Raw genomic sequence first — 21729 nt, 5'->3', positions numbered from 1 at the left:
TTCCGTCTCATTCTTGTAAACACAATATCTCAAGAACACCTTTAAGAGATTTTTTTCAAATTTTGCCCAAACATTCACTTTTTCTTGGTTTGAACCCAGTCTCAGGCAGGTAAAATTTCAAGGGGATCCAAAACAGCGAGGGAAAGAGCACTTCAGACACAGTTGAAATGTCAGAATGATTAGCTCAGTTAGGTAGACGGCTGGTTTCAGACTGAGTTTGAGAGTTTGATCCTTATCCCGGACAGGTAAAATTTAAAGGATATCCAAACCTGCGTTTCTGAAGCTACAGGAGGGATAGAAAGGAACAAGACAGCTCAAAAACAATTCACATACACACCCATTAGACGCACATTAAAACATTGTAAAAGCACAATAACCTATTAAAAGCATAGCATTCACCAATCAATGATTGGCAATCAATGATTGGCAATCATGCGCAGCCGCGATGGCGTCACACTGCGCAGCCGCGATGACGTCACACTGCACAGCTGAATCGTGAGTGGAGACGCTGCAGGCGGAGAGGAAATGTTTGAGTAAAAACTTCGAAAAAAGTGAATCATTTATGGCTGTTTTTGTTTGAAATTGAGTCTAACCGATATGTAAATCAAATGTGACACAATCTGAAGTGATTTTATGTAAAAAATAATCGGTTGATTGCCACGATTGCTCTCCCGCAGGTGCCGACGTTTAGCATGAGGCCCGCTGTGCAAGCTAGCCGTGTTTCCGCTTCAGTGCCGGCATTCAGCGTGCACAAGGTGAGCTACCTGTTTCTGAATGACTTAAAGTGCAGGTATCTGAAATTCGCCAACGATAAATGACAGTCGGTTACATGTTGGCTGACCTACATCTGAAAGTTGCTGTCTCTGTGAATCACTCCTCATTGTTCGGTATTATGCAAAGGTTTGAAATGCATGTAAGCCTCTCCAGGATTAATATTTGAAGGCCAAAAATAGCGTCAGAAAGGCTACGTTTCCATCTGACCTGCTGCCTCGAGTTTTAGAGATTGTGCAGCCAAGCTGCAGTTAACACGGCACATGGCGGCATGTTGAGTCTGCGGGGAGGATTTTTTCAAAACCTTATTTCACTGTTTCTCTGGATGGCAATAATAACAGGACAAGACTGATGGAAAAAGTACTGACATCTGTTAATTGATTAAAAGTAGCAATACCACATTGAAATGCACATTTTATTTAAAGGGCCTGGAGTCTGACATGGAGGTTACAATGTAGTGCTGTGGATAGGACCAGAGACAAAACACATTTTAGCCACCTTAAACAAGTCCCACCAAAGGAAAAAAAATGGATAAAGGGACTGTTCTGAATTAATCCGAGGAGTGGGGTGACTTCAATGTTTTGTTTTATTTCATTTATGTATTCAGGTTTTCTTGTTTGTTTCTTTTTGACATTCCACCATAAATTAGTTATTTGGTTTTGAAAACTTAAAAATTAAAGACTAAAATCTTGGATTTTTAACTCTTGTTGTGCATGCTGATAGGTTTGTTCTAACGTTTTATATTTGACCAAATTATAAATAAGACGTAGAATTAAGTGATTTTGTTAAAATATCATGTTATGGTCAGATTTGGGTATGTCTGCTTCTGATGGAAGCTTTTATTGCACATGATGTGTCCAAGGACCGAAAATCAGACAATATTTTCTGTTTTTACAGTTACTGCTTAAGATAAATGGTGTAACTTGGACATTTTCTGAGGTAAAATAAATACAAAATACAACCATTTAAAGTTGTATACCCCTTGCCTAATTCAGCATGTACCTAACTCCCACCCCTGAGCTTAAAAAATTATTTCACATGCCTCTCCCTTTTTGCACCAGCCCCTTCTCACTCATAAGTAACAAACAGTCCCTAAATATTTTATAAAAAAGCCCTGGATCTAATAAGCTTGTACTCTAATTAATATACTGAGTTACCAACTCTAGTCAATACATTTTTAATTTATTGCATTTATAAAGTAATGAAAAAAATCCTGATTATTCATCTGGAAAATTTAAAAGGGTAAGGGACTGTTGGTTATTTATGAGAGGGGAGTGGTTGGTGCAGAAAGGGAGAAACATGTCAATCTTTTAAGCACCGAGGAGGGCATTTTGTTTTTTTATTTTTGCTCAGGAATTGTATTTTGGATTCATTTTACCATCTATTTTTAAAGAAAACATGCCTTTCAAATCCACAGGCAGCATGCTTTCTTTAAAATAGCCAAAATTACATCATTTATCACAGCCAAAAATTGGAAAAAAAAAACAAATTATTGTTGGATATTCAAATTTCCAACAGTCTTTGGACACATCCTGTTTGACAAACTTTGTCAGAAAAAAAAACACCAAATTTGTGCGTAAAATAGTGACATTTCATCAAAATCACTTTATTCTGTGTCTCATTTCAAACTTTCAACTCCAGGATTTCATTTTCAACTTTTAACTTTTACACAGAAACGGTGAGATTAGGAAAATCTTACAACTAATTTATGGTAAAGGAGTGCGATGCATTTAATGTAAAAATAAATAAAGAACAGTCGCTTAGTTAAGATTGACGAATGAACTCACTGATTAAAGCAGCAGCAGCTCATGTGTTCAGCCAGCTGAAAATACTGTTTTTGTCTTTGTTGTCTGAATTGAACGACCTCTTGATGTTTCTTTGGCCTTCATAGTCATGCTGGGATCGTTTTTTGCCCGGTGTTTGCAGTTTCATGATGTCTCGATGCCCAGAACGAGTGCGTGCATGTCTTTTCAGTGGAGCGAGCCGTGTCAGTCACATGTAAGTATACGGTCCAAGTTCTGACTCAGACTGTTGAAGCGTCTTATAAGCTGTGGACTTTCTGCTCTGTTTCCAGTAGTGGATGTAGTATTCGGTTCCTTCACTTGAGTAAAAGTACCAACACCACACAGCAAAACCTTAAAATTATTAGAAAAAAAAAAACTTCCTCCTCACCCGATCAGAAAAAAACCCTCAGTATTATAAAATATTTATCTTTGTAAAGCCCAAAATGCAAAAGTATCAGAAAAATAAAATAACAAAACTCAAATTAAAAAAAAAAAAAACAAACAGGAAAAGAACAAACCAACCCCTTCACAATTATACCAAAATCTCAAAATGATTACAAAAGTAAACTCTCAAAAACTCAAATTTATGAGGAAAAAAAACACTTTGCTTGAGTTAAAGTAAGTTAGTATAATCAAGAAAAATATACTTTTGTATCAATACAAATAAAAGTAGTCGGTGCAGAGGAATCTTAATTTTTTTTTTTTAATTTAGATAGAAAAAAATGCTCACAGTTATAAAATATAAAAAGACCAATTGCAAAAGTATCAGAAAAAATGAAATAAAATGCAAATAAGAGAAAAACAGGAAAAGAACTAACAAACCGCTTCAAAACTATTCCAAAAACTCAACATTATTACAGTAAACATTTAAAAACTCAAAATGACAAAAAAACACCCAAATTATTTTAAAGCATGAAAAAAACATTCCCAAAAAAAACAACTATCAAAAAAGAAAATTATTAAAATAGTAACCTCAAATTTATTACATTTTTTTTTAAAAAGAACCCCTCCTTAACAGAGCAGTGAGCAGCCGCTTGCAGCACTCGGGGGCCCACTTCCAGATCCTCTGCCGGCGCCTCGTTCAAGAGCGGCAACCGCTGTATGAGGCTAACCAGCATGTTTTAGATGGTGGTGGGAGAAACCAGAGCACCTGGAGGAAAGCCACGCAGGCACCAGGAGAACACGCAAACTCCACACAGGAAGGACCTGGGACTGCAATCCGGGACCTTCTTGCTGTGATGCAACAAGGTTGCGCTCACTCTCCAAGAACTTCTTTTAATGGCATATTATACTTTGACAATTTTATGTGATTTTTTTTAATGACTATTTCCTGGCTTTCTATCCTATGACAGGTTAACAGCGTGCTATTTTATCACGTCTTTCTCATGTTTTAGTTTACAGGACAGCTGGAAAGGCAAGATGGGAGAGAGAGGATGACATGCAGCGAAGAGGCCTCAACCTGTATGAGAAGCTCACTCCAGCAGGTGAGCTACAGGTCGCCCTGCTATCTTATGACTTCTTTAATGTCTGTTTCATGTCTTACTATCTTTTATAGCACGTAACAATTTTTATGGCATGCTGTAGTTTGATTTTTGTATGGCATTTTATACTGTGACTTTAATATTTAGCGTATTATACCTTTGACTGTTTTTGACATATTATCCTCTGACTGTGTAAATGACTGGCTAATGGCATGCTATACTTTGACTTTTTAAGGCTTTTTAAAAAACTTTTTTGATGTGTTTACAGGATACTGTTTGACTTTTTTATGACATGTTATTCTTTGACTAATTTACCATCCTGTGACTGTTTAAATGAACTTTTTATGGCAGATCAAACTTTGTGTAATTTATGGTATTCTGTCCTATAAGGGACTATTGTCCTAAGACCTTTATAAAGACTGTTTTATGGCATGCTGTAATTTTACTTTTTTATTGCTTTTTAAAAAACTTTTTTAACCAGTTTACAGCATAATATCTTTTGACTGTTTGACGGCATTTTACGCTTTAACTAGTTCACAGCATCCTATCATATGACTTAAAATTGACCTTTTTATGGCATATTGAACTTGAGTATTTTATGGCATATTCTTCATTCATTTTATGGCATAGTATCAAATTATTTTCTAAATAAGTGTGTGTTGGCATGCTATTTTCTGACTTTTTTGGCTTTTTATGGCGCTTATATTTTTGTCTAGTTTACAGCACACTATTCTATAACTTTTTTGTAGCATATTATACTAAACTGGTTCATGGTATCCAATAGTTGGACTTTTAAGGGCTTTTTTTTTCACTTTTTTACTAGTCTACAATATACTATCCTACAACTTTTTTGATTTTTCAACATATTTAACTTTGACTGTTTAATGACATACTATCCAATGACTTTGTTAATGAATATTTTATGGCAGCAAAACTTTAAAATTATTAGAAAATTTAAAGGTTTTGCTTTGTAGATAGAAAAAAAAAACTTTCTTCCTCACCCGATCAGAAAAAACCCTCAGTATTATAAAATATATATCTTTTTAATGCCCAAAATGCAAAAGTATCAGAAAAAAATAAAAATAACAAAACTCAAAACAAAAAAAAACCAATCAGGAAAAGAACGAACCAATCCCCTTTAAAATTATACCAAAACCTCAAAATGATTACAAAAGTAAACACTCAAAAACTCAAAATTATGAGCAAGGAAAAAAGTCAGTTATAAAATATAAAAAAAGACCAATTGCAAAAGTACCAGAAAAACTAAAAAAAATGAAAAACAGGAAAAGAACTAACAAACTCTGTCCAAACTATTCCAAAACCTCAAAATTATTACAGAAGTAAACACTCCAAAACTCAAAATTATGAGCACCCAAATTGTTTTAAAACATGAAAAAAACATCCCCAAAGGGTTTAAATTATAAAATATAGGCCTCCACCCAAAAAAAACATCAAAAAAGAAAACTATAAAAATAGGAGGAACCTCAAAATTATTAAAAATAAAAAAAAAAATAGTTTTTTTATCAAAACAATATTTACCTCTGAAATGTGGAGTAAAAGTTTAAAATGGTCTGAAAAATACTCAAGTGAAGCAAAGTGAAGTACCTCAAATTTGTACAAAAGAACAGTACTTAAGTATATGTATTACGTAACTTTGACTGTTTAATGACATAATAACCAGTGACTTTGTTAATGAATATTTTATGGCATGCTGTACTCTTTAAACCTTTTAGGATGTTTTATGGCTTTTTTTTTTAAACTTTAACTTTTTGATCAGTTTACAACATATTTTCCTGTTTTATGGCACATTATACTATGACTTTTTTAAAAGTCTTTTTTCCTTTTTTGATCTATATATAGCATACTTTTTGACTTTTCAATGGCAAATTATTCATTGACTAGTTTACAGCATATCAGCCAATGATTTTTTTTGTTTAAAATACCCTTGTATTGCTTATTAAACTTTGTGTATTTTATAGTATGCTTTCCTATGATGGCATATTATCCTAAGACTTTTATAATGACTGTTTTATGGCATGCGATACTAACTTTTAAAATTACCTTTTTATGGTATATTAATCTGAGGTTTTTTTTGTCATTATTTTACTAGTTTACAACATACTATCCCACGACTTCTTTTTTTAAAGGCGTATCTAACTGTGACTCTTAAATGACAAACTATCCACTGACTTTGTTAATGACTATTTTATGGTATACTCTACTTTTTAAACTTTTCAGGATGTTTTATAGCTTTTGTTTTTTTGTTTTTTTTCACTTTCCTGGCCAGTTTAGAGCATACTATTTGACTGTTTATGGCCATTATATTGTGACTTTTTATGATGTATTATTCTTTCACTAGTTTACAGAAATATCCCGTCAGTTAGTATTGTCAATTACCTTTTTATTGCATATCAAACTTTGAGTATTTCATGGCATACTGTTCTTTGACAGCATACTGTCCTATGAATTATTTTAATGACAGTTTCTAAAAAATATCTTTTTGGGGTTTTCAATTATAACAGACACTACATAATGCAAACATAACCATGCAAAAAAATACAAAAACAACCATGCAATAAAATACTAACACAACCAAACAAAAAATACAAACAAAACCAAACACAAATACACACAAAACTGAGCTCAAAATACTAACAAAACCAAGCACAAAATACTAACAAAACCAAGCACAAAATACTAACAAAACCATGCACAAAATACTAACAAAACCAAGCACAAAATACTAACAAAACCATGCACAAAATACAAACAAAACCGAGCACAAAATACAAACAAAACCGAGCACAAAATACAAACAAAACCATGCACAAAATACAAACAAAACCGAGCACAAAATACAAACAAAACCATGCACAAAATACAAACAAAACTGAGCACAAAATACAAACAAAACCAAACAAAAACTACCAAAACAACCATGCAAAAAACACACACAAAACCAGGAGAAAAAAAACCAAACACAACCAAGCAAAAAGAAACTACAAACACATCCAAAAAAATCAAAAAATACAAACACAACCATGCAAAGTAATATGAACCAAACAGAAATACAAACAGTACAAATAGTGAAACAAAGTAATAATAATAGTAATAATAGAAATAGTAATAAAAAATAACAATACAAACAAAACACAGACAAACAAAGCAATAAGTTGATGATTTATTTATGTTTAATTTTTAGCCTGAAAATCCCCCAAATTGTTAAAATGAAGTCAAACAGAGAATGAACTGAATACTCAATGTTTGATTTTTTAAAAAGGAAAAAAAAAGGGTGACATCATTAATATAAAGCCATCTTCCATGTTCTGAGTCATCCACTGCTGCTCAGATAAAGATAGAGAATACAATTTGGTTTTGTTTTTTAACTCTTTAATGGCATGCTATGCTTTGACCAAATGGGCTTTTTTTAATGATGCTTCTGTTTTTGGTCTAGTTTATGACTTTTTATCGCATCCTTTCCTTTAACTCGTTCATTGCATGCTGTACTTGGACTTTTTTAAATGACTATTTTATGGCCAGCAGTACGCAGACTTTTAAGGGCTTTTTTCACTTTTTTACTAGTTTACAGCAGTATTTTTGACCATACCCTCCATTAACTTTTTGTTTTTTGCATAATATTCTTCTGTAGTTTTGTGGCATACTATCCTTTTTTATTTATTTTTTTTAAATAACTGCTTAATGGCATGCTATGCTTTGACTTTTTGGGCTTTTTTATGATGCTTGTGTTTTGTCTAGTTTAGAGCAAACTACTCTGTGACTTTTTGACAGCATGTTATCCTTAACTAGCTCATAATCTAATACTACATTTTTTGTAAAAGTGTATTATACTTTGACCGTTTTATAGCATACAGTACTTTTTATTATTTTGATGGCTTTTTTTCTTACTTTTTGACCAGTTTACTACTATCTTTTGACTGTTTAATATCATAGTACACTTTGACTAGTTTACAGCAAACTGAACTTTGTTCTTGCTTTTTGTATGTTTTTGAAACTTTTTTGACCAGATTAAATAAACTATCCCTCAACTGTGTAATGACATACTCTCAGATTACTTTATACGGCAGATTATACACTGACTAGTTTACAGAAAACTGTCCTATGACTTTTTTAAATTACTTTGTTATAGCATGATATTCTTTCACTGCTTCATGGCAAAACTATCCTATGAATTTTTTGGACTAGTTTACAGTATACATGTTTTTTCTAGCATATTACACTTTGACTGTTGTTATGGCTATTCTGTGACTTTTCTAATGACTATTATGCCAGTAGTACTTGGACTTTTTAAGGACTTTTTTCACTTTTTTACTAGTTTACAGCAGCATTTTATAGCATACCCTCTGATGACAGTTGTTGCACAGTATTCCTCTGCAGTTTTTTGGCATATTATCCTTTTTTTTTCTTTTTTTATAAATAACTGCTTAATGCCATGCTATGCTTTTTCTTATTTGCCTTTTTATGATGCTTCTGTTTTGTCTAGTTTACAGCAAACTGTTCTGTGACATTTTGATAGCACATCATAGTTAACTACTACATGGAATCCAATACTTCTTTTAGGTGTTTTTCACGTTTTCACTAGTTTCCGACATACTTTCCTATAACTTTTTTTGTAAAAGTATATTATATTTTGACTGTTGTATAGCATACAGTACTTTAAATTATTTGTATGGCTTTTTTTCTGACTTTTTGACAACTGTGTCTTTTGACTGATTAATGTCATACTGGCATGACTTCAGAAAATAGTATTGTGGGGGGAGGGGGTTGTTTCTTTGGTTCTTTGGTTCTTTGTTTCTGTGTTTGTTTCTTTGTGTTTTACAGGACAGCCGCACAGGGGGGAGGATGACGAGCAGCGAAGAGGCAGCCAGTCAGAATACAACCCCAGCTGTTGTGGAGGCTTCGTCCTGGATGACGCTCACCTGAACCATGTGAGTAAGAGGTCGCCCGACTATCATGTGGCTTTCTTAATGATCTGTTTATTGCATATTATACTTTAACTAGTGTTTTAGACTGGTTCACAGCATACTGTCCTATGACGTCTTTAGTGACTATTTTTGGACATTTTTGGACTTTTTTATGGCTTTTTACAAAACTTTTTTGACCAGTGTACAGCATACTTTCTTTTGACTTGTTAAAGCTGCGTTATCCTTTGACTGGTTCACAGCATACTATCCTATGACTTACAAATTCCCTTTTTATGGCAAATTAATCTTTGAGTATTTTATGGCATACTCTTTATTTACTTTTTATAACATAATATTATTCTCTTTTATGGCATACTATCAAATTATTATTAAAATAAGTGTTTGTTGGCATGGTGTTTTTTTGATGTTTTTGGCTTTTTATGAAGCTTCTGTTTTTGTCTAGTTTAGTTTACAGCAAACATTTCTATGACTGTTTCATAGCATATAACACTTAACTAGTTCATGGAATACAGTACTTGGACTTTTTTAGTGCCTTTTTTAAAACTTTTTACTAGTTGACGATATAATATCCCACGGCTTTTATTTTTTTTTTTTTAACATGTTTAACTTTGACTGTTTAATGACATACTGTCCAATGACTTTGTGAATGACTATTTTATGGTATACTCTACTTTTTAAACTTTTTAGGGTGTTTTATAGCTTTGTTCTTTAAACTTTTTTGACCAGTTTAGAGCATACTATTTTACTGTTTATGGCCATTATATTGTGACTTTTTATGATGCATTATTCTTTCACTAGTTTACAGAAATATCCCGTCAGTTAGTATTGTCAGTTACCTTTTTATTGCATATCAAACTTTGAGTATTTCATGGCATACTGTTCTTTGACAGCATACTGTCCTATGAATTATTTTAATGACAGTTTCTAAAAAATATCTTTATGGGGGTTTTCATTTATAACAGACACTACATACAACAAACCAAACAAAAAATACAAACAAAACCAAACAAAAAATACAAACAAAACCAAACACAAAATACAAACAAAACCAAACAAAAAATACAAACAAAACCAAACACAAAATACTAACTAAACCATGCAAAGTAATATGAACCAAACAAAAATACAGTGCAAATAGTTTAAAAAAAAAAGCAATAATAATAATAATAATAATAATAATAAAAATAATACAAAAAACTACAGACAAAAAATAATAAATAATAATAATAATACAAACAAAACACAGACAAACAAAGCAATAAGTTGATGATTTATTTATGTTTAATTTTTAGCCTGAAAATCCCCCAAATTGTTAAAATGAAGTCAAACAGAGAATGAACTGAATACTCAATGTTTGATTTTTTTAAAAAGAAAAAAAAAAGGGTGACATCATTAATATTAAGCCATCTTCCATGTTCTGAGTCATCCACTGCTGCTCAGATAAAGATAGAGAATACAATTTGGTTTTGTTTTTTAACTCTTTAATGGCATGCTATGCTTTGACCAAATGGGCTTTTTTAATGATGCTTCTGTTTTTGGTCTAGTTTATATGACTTTTTATCGCATCCTTTCCTTTAACTCGTTCATTGCATGCTGTACTTGGACTTTTTTAAATGACTATTTTATGGCCAGCAGTACGCAGACTTTTAAGGGCTTTTTTCACTTTTTTACTAGTTTACAGCAGTATTTTTGACCATACCCTCCATTAACTTTTTGTTTTTTTGCATAATATTCTTCTGTAGTTTTGTGGCATACTATCCTTTTTTATTTATTTTTTTTAAATAACTGTTTAATGGCATGCTTTGCTTTGACTTTTTGGGCTTTTTTATGATGCTTGTGTTTTGTCTAGTTTAGAGCAAACTACTCTGTGACTTTTTGACAGCATGTTATCCTTAACTAGCTCATAATCTAATACTACATTTTTTGTAAAAGTGTATTATACTTTGACCGTTTTATAGCATACAGTACTTTTTATTATTTTGATGGCTTTTTTTTCTTACTTTTTGACCAGTTTACTACTATATTTTGACTGTTTAATATCATAGTACACTTTGACTAGTTTACAGCAAACTGAACTTTGTTCTTGCTTTTTGTATGTTTTTGAAACTTTTTTGACCAGATTAAATAAACTATCCCTCAACTGTGTAATGACATACTCTCAGATTACTTTATACGGCAGATTATACACTGACTAGTTACAGAAAACTGTCCTATGACTTTTTTAAATTACTTTGTTATAGCATGATATTCTTTCACTGCTTCATGGCAAAACTATCCTATGAATTTTTTTTACTAGTTTACAGCAGCATTTTATAGCATACCCTCTGATGACAGTTGTTGCACAGTATTCCTTTGCAGTTTTGTGGCATACTATCCTTTTTTTTCTTTTTCTATAAATAACTGCTTAATGCCATGCTATGCTTTTTTCTTATTTGCCTTTTTATGATGCTTCTGTTTTGTCTAGTTTACAGCAAACTGTTCTGTGACATTTTGATAGCACATCATAGTTAACTACTACATGGAATCCAATACTTCTTTTAGGTGTTTTTCACGTTTTCACTAGTTTCCGACATACTTTCCTATAACTTTTTTTGTAAAAGTATATTATATTTTGACTGTTTTATAGCACACAGTACTTTAAATTATTTTTATGGCTTTTTTTATGACTTTTTGACAACTGTGTCGTTTGACTGATTAATGTCATACTGGCATGACTTCAGAAAATAGTATTGTGGGGGGAGGGGGTTGTTTCTTTGGTTCTTTGTGTCTGTGTTTGTTTCTTTGTGTTTTACAGGACAGCCGCACAGGGGGGAGGATGACGAGCAGCGAAGAGGCAGCCAGTCAGAATACAACCCCAGCTGTTGTGGAGGCTTCGTCCTGGATGACGCTCACCTGAACCATGTGAGTAAGAGGTCGCCCGACTATCATGTGGCTTTCTTAATGATCTGTTTATACTATTCAATTACTTTTTAAATGACTGGGATTACATACTATCCTATGACTTCTTTAGTGACTATTTTTGGACATTTTTGGACTTTTTTATGGCTTTTTATAAAACTTTTTTGACCAGTGTACAGCATACTATCTTTTGACTTGTTAAAGCCGCGTTATCCTTTGACTGGTTCACAGCATACTATCCTATGACTTACAAATTCCCTTTTTATGGCAAATTAATCTTTGAGTATTTTATGGCATACTCTTCATTTACTTTTTATAACATAATATTATTCTCTTTTATGGCATACTATCAAATTATTATTAAAATAAGTGTTTGTTGGCATGGTGTTTTTTTGATGTTTTTGGCTTTTTATGAAGCTTCTATTTTTGTCTAGTTTAGTTTACAGCAAACATTTCTATGATGTTTTGATAGCATATAACACTTAACTAGTTCATGGAATACAGTACTTGGACTTTTAGAGCTTTTTTTTTTTTTTTTTACTTTTTTACTAGTTAACAATATAATATCCCACAACTTTTTTTTTTTTTAAACATATTTAACTTTGACTGTTTAATGACATACTGTCCAATGACTTTGTGAATGACTATTTTATGGCATACTGTACTCTTTAAACTTGCTTGGATGTTTTTTAAAAACTTTTTGAGCAGTTTACAACATCATTTTTGTCTATTTTATGGCACATTGTACTATGACATTTTTCTAAAATACAGCCCTATGACTGTTTAAATCACTATTTTATAGCATGCTTTACTTTATTATGGCTTTTTAAAAATCTTTTACTTTTTTTGACCTGTGTATAGCACAGGTCACTATTTTACTTTTTAATGACATATTATTCTTTGGCTAGTTTGATTTTTATTTATTTATTTTTTTTTTTTAATACCATTTTATTGCTTATTAAACGTTTGTGTATTTTATAGTATGCTTTTCTGTAATGGCATATTGTCCTAAGACCTTTTGTAATGACTGTTTTATGGCATGCTATACTTTTACTTTTTAGGACCGTTTTATGGCTTTTTAAAAAGATTTTTTGAACAGTTTACAGCATACTATCTTTTATGATATATTATTCTTTCACTAGTTTACAGAAATATCCCGTCAGTTAGTATTGTCAATTACCTTTTTATTGCATATCAAACTTTGAGTATTTCATGGCATACTGTTCTTTGACAGCATACTGTCCTATGAATTATTTTAATGACAGTTTCTAAAAAATATCTTTATGGGGGTTTTCAATTAGAACAGACACTACATACAACAAACCAAACAAAAAATACAAACAAAACCAAACACAAAATACAAACAAAACCAAACAAAAAATACAAACAAAACTGAGCACAAAATACAAACAAAACCAAACAAAAAACAGAAACAAAACTGAGCACAAAATAGACACAAAACCAAACAAAAAATACAAACAAAACCAAACACAAAATAAAAAACAAAACCAAACACAAAATAAAAACAAAACCAAACACAAAATACAAACAAAACCAAAAAAATACAAACACAGCTATGCAAAAACATACCAATACAACTGCAAAAGAAATACAAACACAATCAAAAACCAAAAAGTACAAGCACAAAATAGACACAAAACCAAGCAAAATACTAACAAAACTAACCAAAAAATACAAACAATAACAATACTACTACAAAAAACTACAGACAAACAAAGACATAGTGATAAAAAATAATATTAATACAAACAAAACACAGACAAACAAAGCAATAAGTTGATGATTTATTTATGTTTAATATTTACCCTGAAAATCCCCCAAATTGTTAAAATGAAGTCAAACAGAGAATGAACTGAATACTCAATGTTTGATTTTTTTAAAAAGGAAAAAAAAAGGGTGACATCATTAATATTAAGCCATCTTCCATGTTCTGAGTCATCCACTGCTGCTCAGATAAAGATAGAGAATACAATTTGGTTTTGTTTTTTAACTCTTTAATGGCATGCTATGCTTTGACCAAATGGGCTTTTTTTAATGATGCTTCTGTTTTTGGTCTAGTTTAAGGCTTTTTATCGCATCCTTTCCTTTAACTCGTTCATTGCATGCTGTACTTGGACTTTTTTAAATGACTATTTTATGGCCAGCAGTACGCAGACTTTTAAGGGCTTTTATCACTTTTTTACTAGTTTACAGCAGTATTTTTGACCATACCCTCCATTAACTTATTTTTTGCATAATATTCTTCTGTAGTTTTGTGGCATACTATCCTTTTTTATTTATTTTTTTTAAATAGCTGCTTAATGCCATGCTATGCTTTTACTTTTTTGCCTTTTTATGATGCTTCTGTTTTGTCTAGTTTACAGCAAACTGTTCTGTGACATTTTGATAGCACATCATAGTTAACTACTACATGGAATCCAATACTTCTTTTAGGTGTTTTTCACGTTTTCACTAGTTTCCGACATACTTTTCTATAACTTTTTTTGTAAAAGTATGTTATATTTTGACTGTTTTATAGCACACAGTACTTTAAATTATTTGTATGGCTTTTTTCTGACTTTTTGACAACTGTGTCTTTTGACTGATTTATGTCATACTGGCATGACTTCAGAAAATAGTATTGTGGGGGGAGGGGGTTGTTTCTTTGGTTCTTTGTTTCTGTGTTTGTTTCTTTGTGTTTTACAGGACAGCCGCACAGGGGGGAGGATGACGAGCAGCGAAGAGGCAGCCAGTCAGAATACAACCCCAGCTGTTGTGGAGGCTTCGTCCTGGATGACGCTCACGTGAACCATGTCAGTAAGAGGTCGCCCGACTATCATGTGGCTTTCTTAATGATCTGTTTATTATATGTTAAACTATACTTTAACTATCATACGGCTTCTGTTATGACTATTTCATGGCAAACTATCAAATGAATTCTTTCATATTAGTATTATTTTTTTCATATTATACTTAGACTTTTTTATTGTAAGCTATAATTTATTTATTTTTTTTTTTTGCGTGTTTTTTTATGACATGCTACACTTGGACTTTTTAGGGCTTTTTTACTTCAGTTTTTTGGTTTACCGAATACTATCCTCTGACCTCTTTTTTATAGCATATTATAATTCTGGCTGTTTTATGTATTATCCTATGATTGTTTGAATGACTATTTTATGGTATGCTACACTCTGACTTTTTATCGGTTCTTTTATGGCTTTTTAAATTAAATTGACAAGTTTAAAGCATACTATCCTATGACTTTTGAAAAATTACGTCGTTCTAGTATGTTAGTTTTTGAATGTTTTGTGGCATAATATTATTCTGTTTTATGGCATACTATCCACTAATTTCTTTCAATAACTTTAATGGCATGCAATACTTGTTTTATGGCATACTGTGATTTATATACTTATGATTTTTTTATGGCTTTTTGTTTGTTTTTAATTTACAGGACAGCCGCACAGGGGGGAGGATGACGAGCAGCGAAGAGGCAGCCAGTCAGAATACAACCCCAGCTGTTGTGGAGGCTTCGTCCTGGATGACGCTCACCTGAACCATGTGAGTAAGAGGTCGCCCGACTATCATGTGGCTTTCTTAATGATCTGTTTATTGCATATTATACTTCAATTAGTTTATAGCTAATATCCAATAGCATTCTTTCAAACAGCATATTTCACTTCTTTTTATGGTATACTATTCCATTACTATTTAAATGACAGTGATGTCGTATTATCCTATGACTTTTTAGGACTTATTCGTGACTTTTTAAAATAACTTTTTTGACCAGTGTACAGCATACTATCTTTTGACTTGTTAAAGCTGCGTTATCCTTTGACTGGTTCACAGCATACTATCCTATGACTTACAAATTCCCTTTTTATGGCAAATTAATCTTTGAGTATTTTATGGCATACTCTTTATTTACTTTTTATAACATAATATTATTCTCTATTATGGCATACGATCAAATTATTATTAAAATAAGTGTTTGTTGGTCTGATGTTTTTATGAAGCTTCTGTTTTTGTCTAGTTTAGTTTACAGCAAACATTTCTATGATGTTTTGATAGCATATAACACTTAACTAGTTCATGGAATACAGTACTTGGACAGCTTTTTTTTAAAAAACTATTTTACTAGTTTACAATATATTTTTTTTAAACATATTTAACTTTGACTGTTTAATGACATACTGTCCAATGACTTTGTGAATGACTATTTTATGGCATACTGTACTCTTTAAACTTGGTAGGATGTTTTATACCTTTTTTTTAAAAAACTTTTTGAGCAGTTAACAACACATTTTTGTCTATTTTATGACACATTATACTATGACATTTTTATAAAATACAGCCCTATGACTGTTTAAATAACTATTTTATAGCATGCTTTACTTTATTATGGCTTTTTAAAAATCTTTTACCTTTTTTGACCCGTATATAGCACACTATTTTACTTTTTAATGGCATATTATTCTTTGGCTAGTTTACAGCGTACTGTCCAATGATTTTTTTTAAAGATACCATTTTATTGCTCATTAAACGTTTGTGTATTTTATAGTATGCTTTTCTATAATGGCATATTGTCCTAAGACCTTTTATAATGACTGTTTCATGGCATGCTATACTTTTACTTTTTAGGACTGTTTTATGGCTTTTTAAAAAGATTTTTTGACCAGTTTACAGCATACTATCTTTTGACTGGTTAATGGTGCATTACACTTTGACTGGTTCACAGCATCATAATTTAAAATTACCTTTTTATGGCATATTAATCTTTGAGTATTTTATGGCATACCCTCCGATGACTTTTTATGGCAGATTATCCTGCTGGTTTTGGCCATACTATCAAATTATTTTCTAAATCACTTTTTTACTAGTTAACAACATACCATCACCTGACTACTTTTTTAAAGGCGTATTAAACTTTGACTGTTTAATGACATACTATCCAATGACTTTGTTAATGAACTCTACTTTTAAAACCTTTTAGGATGTTTTATAGCTTTGTTCTCTAAACTTGTTTGACCAGTTTAGAGCATACTATTTTACTGTTTATGGCCATTATATTGTGACTTTTTATGATGTATTATTCTTTCACTAGTTTACAGAAATATCCCGTCAGTTAGTATTGTCAATTACCTTTTTATTGCAAATCAAACTTTGAGTATTTCATGGCATACTGTTCTTTGACAGCATACTGTCCTATGAATTATTTTAATGACGGTTTCTAAAAAATATCTTTATGGGGGTTTTCATTTATAACAGACACTACATACAACAAACCAAACAAAAAATACAAACAAAATAGCCCTGACAGCAAACATAGCACACCACAAAATGGAAAAGCAAAACCAAACACAGCTGAACAAAACATACAAAAAACCAAACAAAAAATACAAACAAAACCAAACACAAAATACAAATAAAACCAAACAAAAAATACTAACAAAACCAAACAAAAAATACTAACAAAACCAAACACAAAATACAAACAAAACCAAACAAAAAACACCAACATAAACCAAACACAAAATACTAACAAAACCAAACAAAAAATACTAACAAAACCAAACAAAAAATACAAACAAAACCAAACAGAAAATACAAACAAAACCAAACACAAAATACAAACAAAACCAAACACAAAATACAAACAAAACCAAACACAAAATACTAACAAAACCAAACACAAAATACAAACAAAACCAAACACAAAAACACACAAAACCAAACACAAAATACAAACAAAACCAAACACAAAATAGACACAAAACCAAACAAAAAATACTAACAAAACCAAACAAAAAATACTAACAAAACCAAACACAAAATAGACACAAAACCAAGCACAAAATACTAACAAAACCAAACAAAAAATACTAACAAAACCAAACAAAACATACTAACAAAACCAAACACAAAATAGACACAAAACCAAACAAAAAATACAAACAAAACCGAGCACAAAATACAAACAAAACCAAACAAAAACTACCAAAACAACCATGCAAAAAACACACACAAAACCAAGAGAAAAAAAAACCAAACACAACCAAGCAAAAAGAAACTACAAACACATCCAAAAAAATCAAAAAATACAAACACAACCATGCAAAGTAATATGAACCAAACAGAAATACAAACAGTACAAATAGTGAAAAATAGTAATAATAGAAATAGTAATAAAAAATAACAATACAAACAAAACACAGACAAACAAAGCAATAAGTTGATGATTTATTTATGTTTAATTTTTAGCCTGAAAATCCCCCAAATTGTTAAAATGAAGTCAAACAGAGAATGAACTGAATACTCAATGTTTGATTTTTTTAAAAAGGAAAAAAAAAGGGTGACATCATTAATATTAAGCCATCTTCCATGTTCTGAGTCATCCACTGCTGCTCAGATAAAGATAGAGAATACAATTTGGTTTTGTTTTTTAACTCTTTAATGGCATGCTTAACTAGTGAAAGAATAAGTGCTATGACTTTTATAATAACTTTTTTAGCCAATACCTGGACTTGTAGGACTTTTTTCATTTTTGTACTGGTTTACAACATAATGTTCTACAATTTAAAAAAAAAAAAAACGTTTTGAGCATATTACACTTTGACTGTTTTATGGTGCACTATCCTATGACGTTGTTTATGACTATTGACTGGCTTTATAATGATGCTCCTGTATTTGGTCTAGTATAGTTTTAGCAAAGTATTATGTGACTTTTTACAGCATCTTTCCTTTAACTCGTTCATTACATGCTATACTTGAACTTTTTTAAATGACTATTTTATGGCCAGCAGTACGCAGACGTTTAAGGGCTTTTTTCACTTTTTTACTAGTTTACAGCAGTACTTTTAGCATACCCTCCATTAACTTTTTTTTTTTTACGTAATATTCTTCTGTAGTTTTGTGGCATACTATCCTTTTTCATTTTTTTAAAATAAATAACTGCTTAATGCCATGCTATGCTTTGATTTTTTGTGATTTTTATGATGTTTCTATTTTTTCTAGTTTACAGCAAACTGTTCTGTGACATTTTGATAGCATGTTTTGTATTTTTTCTGGGTGTTTTTTCACTTTTACTAGTTTTTGTTTGGAAAAGTATATAATACTTTGACTGTTTTATAGCACACAGTACTTTAAATTATTTTTATGGCTTTTTTTATGACTTTTTGACAACTGTGTCTTTTGACTGATTTATGTCATACTGGCACGACTTCAGAAAATAGTATTGTGGGGGGAGGGGGTTGTTTCTTTGGTTCTTTGTTTCTGTGTTTGTTTCTTTGTGTTTTACAGGACAGCCGCACAGGGGGGAGGATGACGAGCAGCGAAGAGGCAGCCAGTCAGAATACAACCCCAGCTGTTGTGGAGGCTTCGTCCTGGATGACGCTCACCTGAACCATATATATAGCATTTTTTCCTATAACTAGTTTACAGCATACTATTCAGTGACTTTTTAAAATTACTTTTTTATGGCATATTAATTGTAAAGTATTTATGGTATACTGATGACTTTTGGAGAGCTTTTTTGTGACTATTTTATGGATTTCTATCATGTGATTTAATTGCTCTTTTATGGCATACTATGGCTTCAATATGGCATATTAAATTTTGACTTTTTTTGACATATACTATGACTTTTTATTGCATATTATACTTTGACTATTTTATGTTATACTATCCTATCACAATTTTAAAGCATATCATCCGTTGACTGCTTGATGGCATGCTATACTAGACTTTTTTTTTTTTTTTTTTAAACACAAGTGTGCATGGCATACTATGACCTTTTTGACAACTATGTTATGACATAACACAACACAATTACTTTTTCAAGACTGGCTAATTCTATGACATTTGAGAGTTAAATATGTCTCCTTGAGCTCTGTGTATAAAGACAGATAGGGGATATCTTTAAATCTCTTACACCTAGGTGACTCTGCCTGACAAAAATAAATGTGTCTACTCACCAAGCAACACCAGTGTTTTCCTTTTGAATGATGGCACTTTGACCACTTCCTCATATGTCACAAGATCTTATTGGTCAAACACTGAAAAACAGAAGAAACATCAGGTGAGCGTGGCATCAGATGTCGAGGTGTTTACATGGTGAATCTTCCGATGGAAAAGTTATCTGACGCTGACTCTGTACGGGAACTGTGAAGGAAGTGGTAAATATAAACTCAGTCACCAGTTTACGAGGTAAACCTAAAAGTCTTATATTTAAATGTATTCATCAAATGTATGTTGTTGGCTGTAGGCGGTAGGGTTTTTTCCCTGTTATTGATAAGAATAGGGTGTACAAAACATTAAATACCTCAATAATGAAATTCAACAGCATCACAGGTTAATACACTGAGTTGAGTCAACATCTCTCTAAATACAATTCAAAACCAAAACACTGCATTACATTAAACTGGATTTACCTAATGAATGGGTAACTGAGTTAACATATTTTACAAATATTTCAAAAACTATATCTTGGATTTAATTTTATTCCAGGTTACGATCAAAAGCACCAAAGAACCTTTGTCTTGTTTTTTATGTTTTGTTACCGTGCAATACTAATCAAATACTCACTCTAAAACTTCTGTCATCTCAACCAGGACCTGCCAGCAACAATCCCGCCCAAGTGGGAGTTTCTTTTTCTTTACACCACACCTCCACTCCTTTCATTCAACTGTGTGCTTCTCCTTTTGCTTTATAGTCTACATTTAGGACAAACTAACAACCATCCCAACAAGTCCAAAGTTGCACGTTGGCACTCACAAGCCCCATGTGTTTGTCTTTTAGAGCACTTTTTAGAGCACATTTCCTGTTTGTCTCTCAAATATCTGATTATTTTCTAGTGTGTTTCTGTGTATGAATTCCCTTTTTTCTCGACATTGTATACTATGACGTGTCGCTCCAAGTTGTAATATGTTGTTTTTTTTAGCCATTTTTTGACACGACCCAAAAAAAAGAAAATTGTGTAGTGTGGGATGACATGAGAGTGTACGGCATTTTTGTTTGTCTTTGGATGACATTTTTTCGCCAAGTTCGATGAATAGGATGACATTTTTATGTATTTCTGGACAACATTCTATTCTATGACGACAGAAATGGAACTTGGAAAACACCTGAAGTGCCGGGAGGATTGGTGCAGAGAGTTCAAGTACGTAGTACTTGAGTAAATAAGTAGTACGAGTAAATAAGTAATTGAGTTAATAAGTAATTAAATAAGTAAGTAATTAAATAAATAAGTAATTAAGTAAATAAGGTATCGAGTAAATAAGTAATTTAGTAGATAAGTAATTAAATAAATAAGTAATCGAGTAAATAAGTGATTAAATAAATAGGTAATTATATAAATAAGTAATCGAGTAAATAAGTAATTAAATAAAGTAATTAGTAAATAAGTAATCGAGTAAATAAGTAATTGAGTAAATAATTAATCGAGTAAATAAGTAATGGAGTAAATAAGAAATCGAGTAAATAAGTAATTTAGTAGATAAGTAATTAAATAAGTAATTAATTAAATAAGTAATTAAGTAATCGAGTAAATAAGTAATCGAGTAAATAAGTAATTGAGTAATTAAGTACTTAAATAAAATAAGTAATTGAGTAAATAAGTAATTAAATAAATAAGTAATTAAGTAAATAAGTAATTGAGCAAATAAGTAATTAAATAAAGTAATTAAGTAAATAAGTAATCGAGTAAATAAGTAATTGAGTAAATAAGTAATTAAATAAATAAGTAATTATATAAATAAGTAATCGAGTAAATAAGTAATCGAGTAAATAAGTAATTGAGTAATTACGTACTTTAATAAATAAGTAATCGAGTAAATAAGTAATTAAATGAATAAG

General features: G+C 31.2%; 1 long non-coding RNA gene across 2 annotated transcripts; it reads left to right on the top strand.

The window, feature by feature from the left end:
* Positions 1–428: 428 nt before the first annotated feature.
* Positions 429–19634, top strand: LOC148185499 (uncharacterized). Of its 2 annotated transcripts, XR_015775864.1 has the most exons (7): positions 429–551; positions 678–755; positions 2663–2769; positions 3558–3803; positions 3950–8982; positions 11774–14690; positions 15332–19634. It is a non-coding gene; the product is annotated as an uncharacterized LOC148185499 (long non-coding RNA). The 2 variants fall into 2 exon arrangements; XR_015775863.1 differs by having other exon boundaries at positions 2698–2769; positions 3950–14690.
* Positions 19635–21729: the final 2095 nt, after the last annotated feature.

Source organism: Plectropomus leopardus, chromosome 24 (assembly GCF_026936395.1).
Source record: "Plectropomus leopardus strain MGB_pleo_1.0 chromosome 24, ASM2693639v1, whole genome shotgun sequence".
Taxonomy (NCBI): Eukaryota; Metazoa; Chordata; class Actinopteri; order Perciformes; family Serranidae; genus Plectropomus; species Plectropomus leopardus.
This window is presented reverse-complemented; position numbering and strand designations above follow the sequence as displayed.